General features: G+C 38.0%; 1 protein-coding gene across 4 annotated transcripts in view; it reads left to right on the forward strand.

Annotated features, from left to right (window-relative positions):
* Positions 1–4,334: 4,334 nt before the first annotated feature.
* LOC139106646 (zwei Ig domain protein zig-8) overlaps positions 4,335–21,912 on the forward strand; it is a 76,319-nt gene continuing 58,741 nt past the window's right edge. The window contains exons 1-5 of one of the 4 annotated variants that reach the window (XM_070663583.1): positions 4,335–7,838; positions 7,928–8,215; positions 8,383–8,630; positions 8,722–8,818; positions 8,919–8,962. The gene's annotated coding sequence lies outside the window, so the exon portion shown is untranslated. Of the gene's footprint in view, positions 8,216–8,240; positions 8,631–8,721; positions 8,819–8,918; positions 8,963–21,912 lie in introns of those variants that run through there. The other 3 variants (XM_070663582.1, XM_070663586.1, XM_070663584.1) reach the window with 3 other exon arrangements.

The raw sequence follows: 21,912 nt of genomic DNA on the forward strand, positions 1-21,912 counted from the left end.
TATAACGACAGCGTGCGTGTTTTATCTTTATTTATTGTCAAACGTGCATTTTCTTTTGAAGTACAAATTGCACTTTATATAAAACTTTTTTTTTTTTTTATTAATTGCTTGTAGCTTAATATACTCGCGTAGCAAACGCGAAACGTAATTATTTCTCTTTTTCGCTATAAGTTAAAAGCATATCTTATGCAAGACAGTTAAAAACTTAGCTACGTGCTAAACAGCCGCATAAAAAGAAACGAGTTTTGTCGTGTAATGTCGGTGTTCGTTTTAATGCTCGAAAGATATGACTTCTGAACGCGATTTTCTTGCCCGCTAGTATCTGTCGCTATTTTGAATAGCGATGAGCTTGCAGCTCTCGTACGGAAGCGTATAATTATAGTCGCGTATATACATTATGAGCGGCTCAATCACATTCATTTCATCTCCATGATTGCGTGATACCTTATAGCGGTAATAACAACCATGCATACGATCAAAGGCGTGATATACGAGTTATATCCGGTGTACACGGAAGATATGTCGGTACAGAATATAGTGCAGCAGGACACACACTTATTTCATGACTAACGTACTTGTCACACTGTAAGAATGTCTACCATACCGTATGACGCGACTGTATTGCAGTTCCGGACTAGGTCACGCGGTATGACATGAATTATACATACCGGATTATACAGAACATTACGAGGTTTCATAAATTTATCATTTTATATAAGATTGATAAGTCACTAGACACCACCCTGGAATAATAAAATTAAATTTAATGAATTATTTATTTTCTTTTTTAGTATACATCACGTTTTAATTATAGCTAGTAGCGTAAATTTAAAAAAAAATGCATTATGCATATATTTTTAATATACGATTATGTAAGATATGAGAAGTTTAATGCGTGCAATAAAAGATATAAATAATAGATGATTAATAGAATTTTATTTAGTGCGTAAAAAGATACATGAAAATATTAATGAGGGAAAGAATATTTTAGACATCTCTATATTTGATTATATTTGATCTATTTTTTTCGAATTATGAAAACCGTAATAATATCGTGACATGTGACATGAGAATATACGATTTGTGAAAATCTAGACCAATATTTCTATTCCCATATAATGTGTGCAATCTGGCGCACGCATTGACACTGCACTCAAATCAGCGGAAGATTTCAGTATGCAAAATTTGCGCGTTCTGTGATCGAAAAGACGAAAAATTCACGAGGATTCTGCTTCAACGTACGCGGGATAAATCATATTTTGCACTATCCGGATACCCTTCGATTTCCATCGAAAGTAAATCACATATCCAATCGATAATTTCGCCTACTTGATGAACAGCATCGTGTTATCCGCGGTGTTACGAAATCGAAATAATCTCAGAAACAAGTTTCGACCGAATGTGTAAAAATGATAATTTTCAAAATGTCACGTTCGAAATTATTTCAAAAAGCGGATAGATGAGAAAAAATTCATTTAAAGAATATTATTCTTGTATTCGTTACGCGAAGGTTTCAGAGTTGAATTTAAAATTCCTCTTTATTTTTCTTCGAGCGATTATTCGAAAATATTGATGGCAAAACAATGTTACACGAAAATAGTCTAAAAAAATTATATTATGTCTTATATATGCACGTTGACAAACATCTCGAATAAAACTGAATTCACGCTCGCTTGCAAGATCATCATTGCAATATTCATAGTTTGCAGCTTGTCACTTAAACAATTCTTATTTTCTTCTTGGTAAAGAATTCTTCTCGTAGACTGTCAGCGAATGTTCGCTCTCTTCCTCGATCACTGCGGGCGATGCGATGAGGAACCCGGGGAAAGTTATTTGATCCTCTCGCGATTCTGCTCGTAAACAAAGAAGAGACGTACCCCGTAGCAAGGTTTGGAGTGAGGATCTCCGTTCATTTTGCCTTTGTGGCATAGTCAGTTTGTAGATTCTGAGGAGTGACCTGAATATTTTTTAACGTAATAGAAAAGACAATCTGAGTACAAACGGTAGAGTAAAATCATTAAAATAAATACATGGAATATAAAGTTTTTTTTTTGCGCTGCTTACGTACCTACGCAAATAAAGGAATGTAATTTCTTGACAGCGTCGACAGTCTAATTAATGAATTTTAAAATTGAAGAATGTGTTAAAAAAAATTCTCCAATTTTCCGCAGAATTTTTTGAATCAAAGTACACGTTACATTTTATTCTTCTTCTTCTCACGTGTGCTTTTTTCTTGTTTCCCAGTTATCTTATATCTCTCCGATTTCCGACGATGTTATCGGTGATACGTTGATACTTCTTATTGTCTTTTACGGTCAGCTGCTTTTCACGTTGATGACACGTTACCTTGATATCGAAGGCAGACGACGATATTATATGTTCGGGTTAGCTTATTCCTTTCCCTCCGGCCGTTTCGCTCGAGTTCGTTTAATAGATCTGTTTCGGAGATCCGCGTCATCAACTTCCTGTCGACCCTATACATGGCTCTTCACGTCTTCTTCAAGACTTCTGTCTTGGTGATGAAGCGCCACGAGAAAGTTATCTGATCTCTTCGAGACTCTTGTTGCAAACTAACGATTCGCAAAATGTATCGCGCCAGTGGAAGTATCTTCCCAAGAAAATAGTTTTCTCGCAAAGAAAGCGACGCTTTTCCTCGTTTATCATTCGCCTTATCTTGTAATGGATACTTTTACCGTTTCTACAATTTACCTCGCGCAATTTAAAATATTTTATGAATTCATTCACACATTTGATGTTATCCCGTATTTACTTGGATGAGCCCAAGATAAGGGAAATTTATAAAATCCTTATGCACATGCATACCTAAGCTTTTGAACGTAACTTTATCTGTCTCACTCCCGCATTTTAAGTACTACTTTCCTCTGTAATTAAACATGAAGCAAAATGTGTAAAGATAACACGCGTGCATTTCTCTGAAATTGCTATTCCTTATTTCTGAGTAACATCTTCGTTAGCATTCGTGTTGCAATGCGACTACGATGGTTGAGAAAGCTTTAACAGCGCGGATCTTCTTTAATCAACGCATAATTATTGCATAATTTCGGACCCGAGAAACTCTCTCGGATGTACTCCACGGTTGTAGAAAGACTCATAAATCAACCACCTAGAATTCTAAATGTAGAAATTTATGGAACAACAGAGAGGAAAATGCGTTATGACGCTTTTGCACGATCGCTAACGTATTACACGCAAGAAACTACTGACATCGGCAGAGTGGAAATTTCATTCAAATTCTAACACGTTTTACAGCTAACTTGGTGTGATTTATATACAATTAGATACATGCAACATTAGATTAAAAATATGCGCGCTGTGAAATTATTTCCTAAAATTTTTGTTCATAGAATTTCAATTATAGATTGTTTAGCAGTGAAAATATCGACTCGTACGAAAAATTTCAGCATTCTTTATATAGATATCGTCTAAGTTTCTAAGAGTTTCTGAGCAAGACATGGTAGTTTTCGGAAAGTCTCAAAATCTTTTCAAGATTGTACGTTGATAAAGCGATCGTGAAATGCGTGTTCTACAGGTGGGAATACTTTTAAAGGGACCCGAGTGAAAATTTATCTAGCTGATCCGATTTTGCAGCTATGAAGCTTGATAATAGCCATAAATTATAAGTATTTATTATTTTGCGACTATCTTAAAATAATTAAGTTGTCATTAAAGAAAAAGAATCAAAATCTGTTTAGTATCGGTCGTCTGTCACTGTCCAGCGCGGACCGTGTATCATAATAGATATCTAAATGTTTTTCTTACGCGACGTTCGACTGCCAAATTCGCCGGGCAAACCGGTTTTTGCCGTCCGCCGCCCGCGCGTCCTCCACCTTGCGAACTTGGAATGCGAGAACCTGCAGGTCAATGATCTTACGCGACGTTCGACTGCCGAATCCGTCGGGCAAACCGGTTCTCGCCGTCCGCCGCCCGCGCGTCCTTCGCCATGCGAATTTCGAGCGCAAGGTGCCAGCCAGATGTTAACACACGGACGTACTCACACTATTGCGGCGACCAAGCGTGCGTAGGGATAGGTCAGCTCACAACAGTAGAGTAGTACGCGGAGAAAAACGTTTAGATATCTGACTTTTTTTGGCTCCGTGCTGAACAGTTTTGCTAGACAGATGAACCACGAATTGAATAATTAATAATTAAATAATGGTAGGAATCAATTTTCACTCGGGGAATAGCAGCGAAGTTTTCTTTATATCAGTTGTCTTAGTTTGTCGATTTGAATTTATTCCGATACTATTTTTATTAAAAAAAAAAAAAAGAAAAAAGCTGTACATTTATTTTTTTTTTAACATTTTTAGTATGTTTGACAAACATCCATTTTTTTAAATATACAAAAGATTATGTATCAATAATTCGTGCGAAAGTTCCGGTTTCCTGTTTTCAATAGTCATTTCACTACGTCTCTCATACATAAATCCTTGCGACATATGGACCAGACTAAAAATGTCAAAGCAAGATATATCGCGACGGAGCTCAGTCAAGATTTTTAGCAATCTGGTCCTAAGGTCGAATTCAATTTTTCGGGGTAGACGTAGCCAAGTAGACTTGTCACGATAACGTGCGACACTCGTTCGTTTTACGATACCGCGATTTGTCACCGGGCACACGCACGGCCACTGTTTCGCCGTTCTAGCTGGATAATAACGTGATTTTTCACTAACCGCTGCACCCGGCCTAGCGTACATTTTCACGTGCGATCTATACTATCTGAGCGATCGCGCTATTTAGTCGTTACATCTTTTGTGAACAATATCGTACCGATTTCACAGAACAGCGCGCGTTTGTTTGAATCGGAGGGAAGAACCGGCCGGATTTTCGTACTAAACGTTTCGCACATCCGAACGCTACATCGTCTTTAAGTTCCGACAATAAATCCGCGTAAACAGAGGAAAGCCTACGGGTAACTAAGGAGTATAATACTTTGCGAGTTACGAAGTTGATAAAGAAATATGAAATGAAACGTGGCATTACGGTATAATAAGTGAATAATACGATAAGAAGCCAAAATTATATTTCTTTTTTCTCTCTTTTTTTTTTCTTTTTTTTTTTGTGAAAAAAGATAACGCACCTTATTACTTTTTATGACAACGAGAAAACTAGATTAACAAGAATAGTTATCATCATCATGTATGTCTTTTTCAAGATTCACAAATATTTAAATAATGAGAATAAATTAAAATTTTCCAATTAAAAATAATTTAATTATTCGATGGTGATAATAGTTGTATTAAAATTAATAAAAAGGTATTTGAAAAAGTCAAAGAGTTAAAAGCACAATTAATACAATAAGAACAAAATAACAAGAGAAAAAAAAAAGTTTCGATAGTTTTTTGACCTAGCATCTACGAAGGCAGGAAAATGAAGGTAGACACACGTAAATTCTTTCTCCATGTCCGCGACTCTGAGAGAGTTGAATCGACGGAAATTGTACCGCTTTCAGTCGCCTTCCCGAACAGAATGAATGTGACGGAACTTCATTACGGCAATCAGACAGGTTTGGGATTCGTCGTGGGTCAATCGTGCGCGCAGCTTCCGAATGCCGGTGGCTTTCGTAGAAAAGTAGAACACGCACGCCGGTGATGCATCGACTTTCAGAGTAAACTCTCCCGCTTTGCTGTCGTCTCGCTCACCCTCGCCAGCTAAGAAGTGTCTCACTTAATAAACTGCGAGTTAGACGCGGGCACTACAACGTGCACCACTGAGGAGGGTCACCAATAACTTCCGGATAGTCGTTTATTTGCGTTCGTTTCCCACCCCCCGAGCAACACCACCGGTAACTTCGATCTCTCGCCATCTCTCTTTCTCTCCCTCATCCCATTCCCGTCTTTTCTCGCGTTGCTTTGAGTTTTACAATGTAATCTATGGGGCGTGGCGAAATAGTTTTCGATTTCTCGACCTTAGAACGACGGAATTTACGGCGCTCGACGTTTTAACTTCCAGTTTCTTCCCGTTGACGCCCAGCCCACATCATCCACCTCTATCACCCTTTTTCCCCGAGACCAGAAACTGCGCTTCGTTGCGAAAGAGAGAGAGAGAAAGAGAGAGGGGTGTCCTGGCTTCCTCTTTGAGAAAGAAAAAGAGAATAACTGGAGCACACATGTGTATACATATATCTATGTGCGGCGGAGCTAAGCCGCGAACGTCTGCCATAATTTCAAATTGTATTGAGGCGATTTAACCGACCCACGATTCTCATAATTTTAGGATAAGGTATCGCGCATTTATTCCTTCTTATTGCTTTTCTTATGTTATCTGATGTCTTGCGTATGCGTGTGTATTTTTACGAATAGTATTGGCTGCACTACAATAAATTATATTTATAGTTTTATTTCGAACGTAATGTAGTTGATGTTACTAATAAGTATTTGAAATTAAAATATGTTCGTAAAAAAAGAACGAGAGTTTGCAGGTGCATAATGTGCCTTAATATTTATCACTAAAATTAAGGATATTAAATTAAAAAAAAGAATTAAAAATAGATCATTTTTTTTATGAAAATTTTTTTTTTTTATATTTGTAGTTGATATCAATTTCTGGTTTTAATTAATAAAAATTCAGGATTTCCGTTTACGCTCTCCAGATATTAAAATATTATTACTTCTATTTAATGTTATGTCATTATAAATAATTTAATACGGCTCTCGTCAGTTTTTTTTTTATTTTCTAGCGTACGTCGCAGTCTCATATAATAAAGATATTGGATAACATAAAGAACGATGTATATAAATTTATTGTTTCGTATATTTGCTGCAGGGAATTCAAAGGGAGCTATTTATACGTCAGAGGAGATACGGTATAATAGTAGAACAGATAAAATAGTTTCGTTCAGAAATTCTCGGTAGCGGAAACCTGCTGGTTTTGTCGAATTTGGGGCGCGAGCATGGGTTGTAGTTTGAATCTGAGCTTTCGAAAAATATAGAGAAGAAATATCCTTTGTCCAAGCGGAATAGACGCAAAATTCTATTTCCTCATAAGTTATGTATCGCGACAGATGATGTATAGGAGTATACCACATATATATATATGTATACGTATACATATGTATAAAGTGGGTTGCACTTCATCCTGAAATTGACATGACAAAAATAGTTTTGTATTCTGAAAATCATGAGCGATAGGAATATATCATCTAGATTATTTTACAAAGTAATGATAGATATAAAAATAAGATAATAATTTATTTTAAATAATTAAAGAAAAAAAAAGAAAGAAATTACTGTTATTAACAAGTGAATATTTTAAAACTGTAATTTTCACTAGATCATCATTTGTGAATGTTTCTTAAGTCGAGTGTTCTTGAATAAGAGATACGACTAGGATACATATGCGTGTTGGATTATATAATGAAACACTGCTCTTCAGCAGTGCATATACTGCAACAGCTCAATGCAGTTTTAATTGAAAAAAGAGAAAATATAGAGACCATCTTAAAACGGACGCGCATAAATAGCATACATTTATCTAGGAAAAAAATATATTAAGTATTTATTACTTGCTTATAGAGTTTTATTAAAGCTTTATAAAAATTATAGTTCTTGTGCGTAGGACCTTAATTTTTTTGAATGAATACTGCTTTACGTATTTTATTCGCGTGCACTTACGAGAGTCAGCGGGTATAGACGAGGAGTGGGGGAGACGGTACGCGGGGGTGAGAACGGTGCGCGTTAGGCGGCTAGCAGCGGTCCGTTCCCTGTCCATTCCGTCTCCGGCGGTCAAGCAGGTCGAACGTACGTAGAACTCGTAGAAGACGCTTCGTTGTATCGAGGGAATCGGTGGTCTCGAAAACGTAATCTCGTTGTCCCGTTTAGGTATGAGCCTTGCACAAGCGACTTTTATATCTTTGCGATACATTAAAGCTAATTTTACATTAACGTTTGGTTAATAATTCTTTTTACAGTGCGCTCAGTTGGGTAAGAGTGAGACGGAGGAAGAAAGAAAGAGACGGACAACGTCGGCTAGTGCGAGGACGCGCGGGGCAGGTGGCGCGAGAGGTCGCCGACCATTTTACTTCGCTTCCGGTTGCCGGTATCCGTGCAGCTCATCCGCACGGAGAAGACGCTCCATCCTGATCCAAAGGATTTCGTCTTGTCGGTGGACCAGGAGACGTAATCAGGCGCCGAGACACTCTCCCATCCTACCTCCGCACGTAGAGAGCATCTCCGCAATGACTTCTTTCTCCTTCCAAGTAAGTCATATTCCTCATTTACGCAGACGTAATTTTCGCGTACCTTTGTCGTTCGATCGAAGCACAATGAGATGTTGCGAACGAATATCGCGGCGTAGTCAGTGCTTGCTACATTCGTGATAGATTTAGAGCATCAACGAAAGTACATTTGTCGTGAAATCTTTCAGAGTAAAATCGTACATCGCCTTATTAGCGGACGTCTGAGATTCAGCGACGATAGGCGCCGGAGGGGAGCGCGGGGAGAGGAGAAGGTGCGTGCTAGCGACGACTGGCCCGTTCTGTTTACTGTGGCCGAGCAGCGGACACGTACACACGTAATTCCCGGCGCTCGGTGTGTACGTGGGAGCGCTGGTATGTGCCCCGGCTGCCCAGCATCAAAACATGCTCGAGGTCAACTGTAAAAAAGTGTGCATCTGTACGTATCTATAAGCATTTATACGCAACACGTAAAGCATGTATTTAAAGTATACATATAGTTAACGAGTTAAATCTTTTTTCTGTTTTAGGCGAAGATCCAGAGGAGGACCATCTCGACATTCCACGCAACCTGAGAGGAGGAGCAGGCCCGGGACGGGCTTCAGGCACCGGCAGAGCAACTTATAGGTGAGTGTCATTTTTTATTTCTATAAAAATATTTATTTAAATGTTTTCTGTTCATTACTTTGTCATTTAATTAATAATATTTTTTAATTTTATGTTATAGACAACAGCAGAACTCTACAACTCTGCTGACGCTCATGCAGTTCGGTGAGTCGCATGCGTTTTATTACATGGTGCAGGGTTAACATTATTAATTATAATATAAAAAAAAATATAAATGTATAAAATGAAACAAAGTTGCGATATTCTTATATTTCGAATATAATCCACCACGACTTATTGGCATAGCGGCAATAAAGAAATATGAACGAAACGATATTGCTGTACATCGCCTGCGACGATGAGAACGTCCATTTACTTGAGACAGAATCGTTTGTAAGCGTGCGCTAAAGCAGAATACGCGATGCCGTGCTAGATTTATGAACGATCAAAATCCGGTGTAGCGCGTATAAAGTCTGCGAGCTCGTAAATCTTAATGCAATTATCCAGATACAGTTTTCAGCGAAAATTGTATGGCAAACTGTACCACATATAAACAAGTTAAAGTTACTTAGGAAAGTTGTTTATATAAAACTTGAACTCTAAAGTATGAAGACTAATCAAAAATAAATCACATTGTCAAAATGTATCTTGCTGTAGAAAATATCTTTTAAAACAAAACGTTTAGTTAATTGTTAGGAGAAAAAAATACTTAAATAGAGAGAATAGAGTTTAAAAAAAGTTCTTATAAAAACACGTGTGATAAAAAAATTAATAGTTATTAAAATAATATAAAAAATAATAATCAATGGAATTTTTTTTATGAGCTTGATTTCTAAATATGTTAAATAATTCATAGTAAAATGTAAATGAGAAGTAAAGCGGTATTCTTAATCAATCGTAAAAGATTAAAAAGACATTGAAATAATCGGGTGGGGATTCACAAACGGTACTCGCTTTAACGGGAAAGCTAAGTGGCGATGAATATAATTAGAGCTCTCGAGATCGGTCCCCGTTTTCGAGTAACAAATCTCACGACGACGAAATCGTCGGTGGCATAGCGGACACAAAAGTCCCTTCTGGACGCTCTACAGAACCGACTGGCAGGATAACGTTTGGCAATGAGCCCGTGTTTGTTGACTTGAAATTTAGCGGCTGGCGATTGTTCTGGCTACGTGCCATTATCTGCTACGTGCGAGTCAAATCACGAGAGCGAGACAGATAAATAGAGAGATAGATAAAAGTATGGGGAGGGTGTGGTGGAAAGAGAGAGAGAGAGAAGCTAGAATAGGGTGGAGTTTGCCCTTTGGAATGGGGGAGAACGTTAAATCGCATTACCATCCGGCACGGCGACGTTATTCATTTGCATTATTATTTCTCGCGCGAGCAACCCTGAGTTTCGTGCTCTCTGCATCAGTGACGCGCAACCCTCCCTAGCCTACGGCCACATTTTCACCCTCATTTTAGCTACTTGTGCAAAAGAGCCTATTTCAGTAATTCAGTAATTCAAGTAAATCTAATGATAAAAAGTTCAATCATTTGGATCTCCGTGTTTCGAATGCTGAAAGCATTCGGAATTTTGTCAGGTTTAACTTTAATTTTAATGCAGTTTTAATTTTTTTTTTCAAACATTTTTCAAATATTAAATTTAAAAATATGAAAATAATTTAGAAAATAGATTAATGAGTTTTTTTTTTTTTTTATTTGAGAACACAAAAAAAAAGAGAGATCGAAAATATTTTATATACATTATAGTTAAAATGATTCTAATGAATTATTGGCAGTTGTGCGCCACTGCTTTATATTCTGCTCCATCTCTTTCACGTTGCATCTCGCACCATCTTAGAGTACTCACGTTCCGAACTTAACACATTGCGACGAGGATAAATTCGTTGCCTGAAAGTGTACTCCGTTCGCGATTTTTCTTGGATATTTGTTACTTCATGCACGCTATCACTCGCAAACCAGAAATTCACAGTTGTCGACGAGCTTAAAGCAAAGCAAAAATCACACAATTGATATAATAATCGTAAAAGATTATCATATAAAAATGTACTAATTTTTTTTTTTTTTTCGACAAATTTAAGATTAAAGTTTTACATGTTGTAGCTGTTCTCTGTTAAATAATTTATATAATTTTTTATTTTAATTATTAAAAATAAATACAGTATTTCTTTCGTTTTAGAAGATACATGATATAAAGATATATTCTGCACGCGCCGTTCTTTATACGAATAACGTTTTTATATGATAATCATTACTCCTCCCTTTTGTCCCTTCAGTTTAGGGGAACGGTTTATCAGATTTGATCGGACTCGACTGAATATCGGTAGAATTCGTCACGTTCGGGCACATATTGCGCGATATGCAGCACGCGTAGCGCGATAATGTTCACGTATCAGTGCAGCGTAACCGCGTATGGTGTTACACACCACCCCGTCTCGTTTTGACCGTGATGGCGGTGTAAATATTAAAGATAGCACGGCGCGAGGCGCTACGCCGTCTGTCAAGATTAGACGCCACCCTTGGCGCGCTGAATATAATGCTGCAAAAAGGCGGGGGACAGGCGTGGAAAAAGGGCGGACGAGATCCTACAAATTACTTCTCGCGTCGAGAATAGCGAGGGTGGGCTCGCTCTGGTCTGATTTCACCCCTGTCTGCACCATGGAAAGAGCATTTTTTGTCTACCTCGTTGATCTCCCTCCCCCCCTCGGTACAGTACGTTGCCCCCTGTAATGCTGCAGGGCGCGACAAAGGAATCCGTTTGACGTAGCGACAGACGCTTCCTTCTTTCGACGACTTTCTTCTGAACACCTTAAGTGGCCTCGCTCTTGTCTGCGACAGTCTTGGTTCAGTCATTGACGTTTATATCGCTAATTTCTGATCTCGTTTTGTAAAGAATTTATAAGAAATCTTTTAGAAGGATAAATGTTTTGTTTCCCGTCTGAATTATGCTCAAATTATTAAATGTTTGGCACTAATAATCTTAATAATCTCTCAGGTAGGCAAACCGCGAAACCCTCTCATTTCTCGAATAATAACGTGACGAAATAAAATTATCTTAAATTACTGTGAGATATTCGTAAATTTGTACGTCACATTTAATTTATGCGAGTAAACTCCAAGCTCAGAGAGCGTTAATAAATAGAAATTCAACAAGCTCAAGAACGAGCATTAATTAATTACATAAAGTAGCAATATCGAAAACCCTGCGACTCTGTGATAAACGGTGAGGATCATTACTCGGGGTGATTTAACCGAAATAAATCAAATACTTCGATGCGACAGTGATTTATTGTAAATCCGCGTGTATCTCTACCGTTCAATTACACACGAACGATCCGAATCGGTATTGTTGCGCCAAACAATAACTTTTCTTACACCTATTACCGTGGATGCACTCGTGCAATACGAGATGTTACAGTTTATACATGTTTGTATTGCCGATCGTTAAAATACTGTCGGGGGCAACTCATTCGAGCCAAACCCGTTTCCGGATTTAATGCAGATTTCATTATCCTGAATAATCGGTTAGACCAAGTTACACCACGTATTTAGAAATCAAATTATTTCACTCGACGCTGCTATCGACAGATCAGAGATATAGAGAGTTTAAATCACGTTAAAATTATTAGGAAGTTATAGATAATAAAACAATTAATAAACTTTATAATCGAATAAGAATTGAATTCCACGCGGCGAATGCTATTGACATGTGTTACTGTGTTATTAATACAGAATACTCTTTTTATATTGACTCTTACAATTTATTTTAAAGTTATTTTTGGAAACAAAATTTTTTTTTTTAATTTTACTACGCGAATAAAAAAGAACTCGCGTGAAAAGTTCGTAATATTTTTTATTATTCAATTGTTGCAACAATACGAAATTCACAAGTACAATTTTTAAAGATAGCTCCGATCGTTTTAACCGTTCGCAAACCGTAGATATCTTCAAAGTGGAGCTATCAGAATTATCACATGCATACGTGTACGCGTTCCCATACTGCAGAACGCGAGCATGTGCACGCACGCAGAGTAGAGACGGTACATTAGCAGTCACTGATGTATGCCACAGCATGCACGCTGGATTAAATCCAACGTGGTTCGGCACATAGGTCATATATAATCATCCTCGTAGTTTCATAGGGCCTCAGAGTTGTCAGCAATGACTTACAAGTTGGCGAACATTGCGAATTCCGATCTTGCCAAAAATACTTAGCGTATATCTTAATTCGGTGAAATGTTTCATATTGGTTTCACGTATTAAAAAACTTAATTTCCTTCGATAAGATAAATTATAACAATTATAGATAAAAAAATTTACTTTTGATCTGAATTGGATTTTGATAACTTAATACTTTCTGTATTAATATAAATATAATTATAATATTGCAACACTTATTTATAAACTTATTTATAAATTTATCCAACTTTTTTATTTCGAAATGTTTAATGCGTTTTTTTTATATAAAAGATTTTTGTACAAAAGATTAGATTTAAGCAATGTTCCCACTTTTGGCTTCATTAAAATGAGCTTAGTTACCACCGCGACGAGTTTGACAAATCGGTCACCCGTGGAATGACAGCGAACGAAGCGTAATGGCATCGCAGAATCCGCGCCGTGAGCGACTGCCGTCTTCGTTGTGTCCGTGCCGTCCGCTAGGTAGATTTGCATTTACGTACCTAGCCATTTGCATCTCGTTCGAAGAGCCGCAGCGGTGAGAAGTGTCCGCACTTATGGAAATTCAAAGGAATATGATGTACGCGCGATGCCACCTCATGAGGACGGTAATGGATTTCACGCCGCAATCCAAAGACGATTTTGAAATCCGTTGAGAGATAGAGATAAAGATAGAGATAGATAGTTGCGAGGAAGAAAGAGAGAGAGTAAGCTTTCAAAGTCACTTTGAGTAAAACCGATAGCGACATTTTCCTCAGTATAACTCTACGTTGATGTATACATCAACGTGGCAGTTTAAAATGTATCAAAGTAACTTTTTCATTTGTAACGCCGACACGTCGAGCATAATTTGCATAACAACGTCTCTTTCGATGGAACATTTTTCGTCAACTTATACCAAAGAAAGGCTTTTTACCTATTCCTTTTTTTTTCTTTTTTTTAATTAAAACATTTTAATTTTATAAATTTTAGAACAGCAATCAGTAAGTCTTAATATCGTTTACATAACACTCAAAATAATTATTATCAATGTTTTACCTTACTTTAAAATTTTATACCGTTTTGATCTAGTATTTCTTACTCTGAATATTTTACAAAATAGCTTCACCAACGCTGGTTAATTTTAATCTGTTAGAATTCAGATTTATCTTGCATATTTAACTTAAAGCTAAAACCGAAAGGAGACATTAAATTACTTCAACTACGGTTAAGTTTAAAATCCAAGCTGATAGAACTAGACGTATTAGGATACGTAGTCGATTATGAACCGCCGACGGTGTGTTTCCCTTCGAATTGAACACCGCGTGTTCGAGCACTCGCAGGCCCTGCTGCCATTATGATAGACGAACGCGGCAAAGTGCGTCGTAACGAATGAGAATGTAGCGGCATTTAATATCCCGGTAATTCCCGCGAGGGGAGGAAACTTTTCCAATAAGTTCCGTCACGCGATATCGAGCTTACCCGAAACCGTAGAAATGAAGTCTCAAAGAGTAGCCGAGAGTGGTTCCACTTTCTACACGCGTGCCGGTAAATCTTTACGGGTCACACATAACGTCAGCATCATCATTATCATCACCCATTGAAATTGGCGAAACTAATTTTTTTTTTTTTTTTTTTTTTTTTTTTTTTTTTGTATAGTTTTTTAATGCGTCTGCGTCCTTTTATCCCAGATTTGCTCTACGAAATAATTATTCAATCGTTAGGAGATTTTTTATCACCCCTCCCCCTTGTATAATAAAATCGTTACATTAAAATTTTACATAAATATTTCTAATTATGCAAATACTTCGCCGGCAATATATCTCTTCGGTAAAAATCGATAGTGTCATTACTTTATTTATATTTAAATTTTAATTAATCGCGAAAGCTCTCTCACTTAACGAAAATAATAAGAGCTTGCAAAGTGTTGCTGCTTCCGCGCGCAGCTATGTATTTGCATTGATTATTTACGCTCCGCAATATCGCAAGTTTATGCGTTCAAGTTTATGCATCAATAACGAATCGTCAACTTCGCGGCGGCACGGCGAAAATAAAGAGCGCCGAGCGAAGCATCGATGGGGTAAGACTCATTTTGGCGGAAATGCAAACTTTCTTCGCGCACAAGGCGGTTGCCTAAAGTTAAAGTTTCCGTGAATTTCTCGTCGCTCGACGAGACAAAGCGTCCAATAATGACTCACTTTGACTGCAAGTATGTCGCACATCGAGACACAACTCGCGTCTCACAGTTAAGCAGTTGCCTCGTTTGCAACGCTGTTCGGACACGACGTGCGCTCGATCGATTCTCCTTTGAGCAAGCATCCGTAAGACGTATGGTATACCGTAAATCATTGAAGCTAATGCAACGTCCGGAAGTATCGCTACGGTATAACGCTGAGTCGGGAACTGTTAACGAGCAGCCGTATAAAAATAAGACCGAAATATTCTTGGCAAGTCCGTTGAAAAATATGATAAATATTCCGCAATTTTCGCGTTAATTTTAAATCCGTGCAAAAAACCAGCAATCGCCGTGCGTTCTCGCGCGAGTACCCGAATGTGTAAATACCTGCGCTCGGTGAGACACTCCAAGCTTTCGTACAAAAGGCAAACCTTATCTCCGACGTGCTGAGGTATCGTTCGACGTTCGCGAGGGAGGTAGTCAGCGATCGTTTTTCTTTCGGGTGAGCGTCGGCATAAAGTTGCCGGAAGGACCGGACTGAAAATTATCCGCTATTAATTCAGCCATGAGCAGGAATCTTTTAGCTCTAATTCTATTTGCGTAATTAATTCTTACAGCCCTTTAAGAATTATCTCTTGTTTTCATAGTACGCAAGACGATTATTCATTTTCAGTAATTACATACAGAGACTTAAAGAGGTTTACTATAATCACGTTGTGCTACTGTGTTACGAATGAATACCGGAGTAATTACACGGTAATACCACTTTCATTTACCGCACATTTACATACGTGTTCTTTGAAGAGTTAAAATGCACAATGTACAATTCAATTATACTTAAATATTAAGTTCTAAAGAATAAAATAGTTATTTTCTAATTAATACGCAATATAATATAATTTCGAAATAAATACACATTTCGTTTTTTTTTTTTTTTCTTCTTTTTAAAATTAAAAATATTTGCTAGCCCGTTACATTTAGTAGAAAATTTTTATCGCAGCAGATTATCTCTGACATGTTTATTTTTTTACCAATGGTAGTTCATCGTTTGCGGTTTTGTACGTTCGGGAGCGGAATAGCACGAGCTAGACTTTAAAGTCACCCTTAAAACTTTATCGCCTTCGTATACACATCCAGAGTGTAGAAAACGTAGCGGCAAAGGAATTTCTCGTACCGGGGTGTAGCGTGACGCACGTAGCGATAGATTCTGTAAATCCCCGATACAGTTACGGTTCCCGTCGCTAGAAATACGAGCGGAAACGCGTGGCGGCGCGATTTAACGATCACAAGAGGCGCGCGCTTAAGCGGGAGAAAGTTCGCCTCTCAAACTTTGGACGAGAGTCTCGTAACTCCGCCGTCTATCTGTCCATTTGCCGTTTACAGTTATACGACGTTATACTCCTGGAAACATGGATAAAGTCTATTATTGCGTGGTGGCTTTCGAAGCCGACTGACTTGAGAGGTCTCGGGGTTGTCGTTTAGTCGAAGATCGGATCTGGTTTACTTGTAAGTCCCGGATTCCACGCTATGTCGTTCGGTTCTTTAGTTTTTAACCTTTGCAACAAATCGCGAGAAACTTCGCGATTTTTAGAAACTGAATATACGCGCTTGTTCTGAATAATTCTTAATAATTACAACGAAACCAATATATATTTTTAATACTTTTCTTAAGTACATAGTAACGACGTGTTTTCACGAGAATATGCGAGAACCTGAATGCATTCTTGTAACGCGACAGAATGAGAACGATCCGCGGCGCCATTATTTCGGCAATGGATGAATTTAGGAACGGTTCCCATTTCGGTGCGAATTCCGAGGCATGCGAGATTCCTTAGCGAGGGAGTATCCTTCTGTGGTTGTGATACTACATAAATTCGTGTCCCTTGTGTGACGACGAGACTGTCGGTGCGCGAGAGAGAAAGAGAGAAAGGAGTAAGAGTAGGAGCCATTTACGCAAACACGCGATTTGTGTTAAATCTCTCTCAGAGGAGTCTCTTCCGTTTTCGAGAATTCTTGGTGCGTTGCGCGTTCAAAAGATGCCAGTCGTTTTAGTATATATTGTACAATATATATGTATGTCGTGTGCGGTTGAGGGGAGACAAATTTGCTTCTTCGTCGCTCTCGTCACTAATGCGAAGCGAAGGCGGCTGGTCTCGACGACAAGAACGCTGGACGCGCCGTTGGCGTTTATCGGAATGGAAATCTCGCGACGCGTTTCTTCGACTCCGGTTTTGAAACTTTGATCGCTCGCGGCTTTGTATAAACTGCGCGAAGTTCGTGAACTTTGAAGAGAAGCGCGGCTAGATATGAGTGGTGCATTTTGAGTTAAACGTAATGCGGAAAGTTGAAGGACGAGCGCGAGCCCGAAAGCGGAGTTTTAGGTCTATGCCAGAGAAACGCTAAAACGAAAAACGGATAAAGAGACGGGGAAGAAAAATTTTTATTTTCTTACGTATCTAGCATCAAAAGTCCGGAAGGAGCGAGTACATAATTAAATGCATACGTAACTCTCGAAAGCTGAATATTCTAATTGACTGGAGTCATGTTCAAAGAGATATATTCTTAAAGTTTGTTTCTTAAAAGTACTAAAAACCTTATTATTCATACTTATAATATTACGATTAATATTTAATAGATTGTGTAACGTGCAAAATATCGAAGAATATTTTTAAAGCAAAATTAACAAACAGAAAAAAAAAATTAATCAATTTCAATGTATGTTTTTACATATACATTAGCATAGAATAACTTCACATTTTTAAATTGACTAAAATAATTCTTTTCTGGCATTGCCACCGCAAGTAGATTGCTGAAAATTAAAACTAAAATCTATATCTTCTTTCTAATAATAACAAAATAGAAGTATGTCGACTTTATTGTTCTAAAATTGGTATATTTGTCGGTTTTCCACAAAATATTATCTAAGAATGCCGCGATTACGAAAGCAAGTAAAATTCTTCAAAAATGAAAATATTGGAAAACCATTTGAAGCGGAAATCCTCACTTCGAGACGAGGTTTAAAGATGGAACTGCTTTGATAAAGTTACGTTTGATGGATTTGCCTTGGTTCAATAGTAAACTTTTGTAACTATTTTTATAACATTGAAATTTTTTTTATTTTTTGCGTGCACGTTTGAAACCGGCTATATTCGTAAAAAAAAATATAAAGGTAACAAAATGTCATCTATCGTGATTCAATAAATTGGAGTATTTTCAATTGAGTTAGGTTATTTTCAATATGCAACATACGATTTTTAATACAAAATAATTTTATCGTGTTTTCAAATACAGAAAAATGTTTTCTTTTTCTTACAAATTTTTATTATGTCGGAAACTTTTGGGAGGGATAAAATTTTTATATTAAAAAAGTTATATCTTACTTTCTATTCTATTACATGGATTACTCATTTGCATTAAAAACAAATTTTACCGATATTATAAAAGAATCATCTATTTCATTACATAAAATTACAATACTATCGTAAAATATATGCATGTTTTTATCTAATATATCTAGTTACGAAGTTGGAATAAAATAGGAAAAGTCATTAAAGTTTGCTATTTTGTACGTAAAAGACGTAATCGTGTAGTACGATGAGAAAGCATGATCTATTTTAGGAAATTAGATATTTGCATAGTAAACGTTGCTATTTTCATCGGCGGTCACTTGCGCGTTCTTGCTTTACAGTAAGAATCGCGCCGTGATGCGTTGCTTTAAAGAAGGAAAAAAAAAAAAAAAAAAAGACAAGAAAAGATAAAAGTGAGAGAGAATAAAGGAAAAACAGGAAGGGAAGAAACGAGCGGTTACGTCGTTAGGCGGCACGTTGTAAAGCTCTGAATATCTCCACGCTCGCTTGCATACTGCATTAATGTCTCCCGCGCGTTTAGCCTTTCATCGATCAAGCTACGTTGCAGTTTCGAGTGACGATGTCCTTTGCTTCAAAGGGTCCTTTGCCAATGTGGTTACGAGTTTCATCAAAACTTCGGTCCCACTACGTTGCCGCGATGGCCAGGGCCCGGCCAAGTCCTTCGTCGTAATGCCATTTTACCGCCCTGTATTGTCTCATTCTCGATGGCTTAGAAGACGCGTACGTCACCTTTAATATTGTACATTTTAATACCTGCGCTTTCTCTTGGGACCACGCGGGCGTTAATGAACGCCCGCATGTTTTATAGGCGCGCTACGCTTCCGCCGTGCGCACGTACGCGAAGAGAGCCGCATGATTAATTTCGCGTTAGAAACTGGAAACCCCTGATCCGTATCTATGAAAATTGCTAATTAACGATTGCGCGTCTAGGCACCGCGGCCGCGACGAGCGCGGATTTCGAGCCCGCGAAAATATTATGCTTACATTACGGTATTAATGTATTACGCCTCTCATGATAAACGCCACAGTTGTAATCATATACGCGCTCGTTTTCGATACGAGAACTCGATTATGATATATTGTCCTTTTTTTAATCGGAATGTTTTTTTTTTTTTTTTGTACATTGAATGGCAGATAAGGTTTTTGATACGGGGACAGCGGCTAGCGTACGTGATTCTCGTCCTCTCCAAGCCCTCCCTCGGCCGCTGGTGCTTCACACGTTTCGTGTGAGACTCGACGCACATCACGCCAAAGTCATGTACGCTAGCCGTCGCCGCCAACAAACGCTATACCTGCTTTTCAATGTACATCTGAATATTTCCCTTTTTTTTTTCTTTTTTTTTTTTGCGAAAAATTTTAATACGGATAAGTGCGCGGTTTATGAAGATGTTATCATTAAACAAAAATAACTGTATTCATTAGATACGGTACGTTGTATAATGCATAATACGTAAAAGATTGCGAATCGTGGACTTTAATCGTGGAATTTGTAAACGTAGAATGTTGCAAATCTGTTTATCGGATATAAAACCGCGGCTGCATATTTGTGTAATATTTTTAGAATTGCGTTAAAAGAATAAAAGCCATTGTTTAACGTAAATTGAAACATCAGTTACATTTTCGTCGTATCGAATACGTTAAATTAATTATTAATTACATTATAAATTAATTAATACAAACAGTATATTGCAGTGGCTCATATTAGTTTATATTGACATATGAAATCTTTGTATTTCAATTTACAGAGTATTTATCGCGTTATTTTTGAAAGCACAAGCTTAATTGTCAATAAATTGATTAACAAAAGTCGGTCGCGCGGATTTATATAAAAATAGCGCCTTAAGCAGCAAAGTTTAGAAAGTTTAATTTATATTAATTATAAAATTGCTTAGATTAAAACTTTTAAGTTATGCTCGCGATTATACTGCTAGAGTTAAAGTGGTATTTGGGGCAAGAAAGTTCAACATGCGGGTTATATATGCACATACGTGTATTGCACGTGCAAAGGAAATTTGACAAACGAAGTATATATTTGGCATCGAGTGCGCCGACAAATTCTATTTCACTTACTGGTCGTGTGGTGCAAATGATGCAAATTGGTGCTAAATATTTGCATTTTATCGCTACACGGTATCGCGGTCAAGCATTCCGTCACCAAGCACGTCGCTTATATGTAATGGGAAAACGTTTAATTATTAAACTGTTATCAATATGCGAAGATTCTCGTATTTAATTAGTCGCAATCGATCGGCATCGTAATAGGGAGGAAGGGGAAACGGAAAAAAAGGGAATGATGGGGGTGACGGCAATATTGCGTTAAACGGTACTACGACGACGGCGTCCGAATTTAATTGCGAAATCGTAAGGCATAATTTTGCAGTTATCGCAATACGGTGCGCGATGCGCGTTCTCCATCCCGATGGAGGTATGCGACCGCGTTGTTAAACCCGCAATAATCTCAACTCGTTCCGAAGTGAGCGAGGGCAGGGGGGATGCGCGCTACCCTGTGAGATTCCACACCCGCGGATTTCGGCGCTTGTTAGGTCGCGCACGGCGATAGTTGAGCCGGTACGCGTCCGTCCTTCGCATTGCGGCCGGGTTAATGCTTGAACGTCTGCTGCCCCATACCGCCGTGCCAACCGGTAGGACTTCGAATTACAATGGAAGCATGAGAGCCCGGGACCGAGACATGCGACACGGTTGCTCGATCGGGGTCTGGTGCAGCGTGTTGCGAAGTGCTCGCGTCAGGCGTCTCTTTGTGTGCACCTATCGTGCAAATCGCACGAAAACTGCCCCGATTGCTCTCGTAACGCTCGAACGCGATGTGATTGCAGTTCGACGGCTGACACCATTTCGTTTCTTAACACGAAATTATTGCACGTAAACGATCCCGATGAACCGCGGTTAAAATGATGGATTATACGATGGCTGAGGACAGGATTTTTCCGGCACGCTACATTCCTCCCTTTGCAATTTTTGACATGTAAATTTTTTATTTGCTACGTGACTGCATAACTCCGTTGAAAAATGATAGATATTTTAAAACAAAAGAAAATTCTTGAATCGGTAAGAGCTCGACCAAGATATCGACCTCGTTTTATTATTATACACTGACAGGGATGTAAGAGAGAATGGCGTTTATCTGACAACGCGTCGGAGGAGATCGATCAAAACTAAGATGAAATTTTTCATCGACGACGCCTTGCTTCTGAATACTAAAATGATCATAATGCAACCTTTGAGAAATGAAGGAAAAAAAAGAAAAAAAGGAAAGAAAGATAATTTTATTTCTCATTTATATTAAGCTTAACTTTTTCGTAACATATTAACTTTACATAATTTTAATTACGTCGGATTATTATTTGCTAATCCTTAATAACGTATCTCGGTATATTTCGCGTATTTCTGCAGAG

This window comes from Cardiocondyla obscurior, linkage group LG11 (genome assembly GCF_019399895.1).
Source record: "Cardiocondyla obscurior isolate alpha-2009 linkage group LG11, Cobs3.1, whole genome shotgun sequence".
In the NCBI taxonomy this organism is placed as follows: Eukaryota; Metazoa; Arthropoda; class Insecta; order Hymenoptera; family Formicidae; genus Cardiocondyla; species Cardiocondyla obscurior.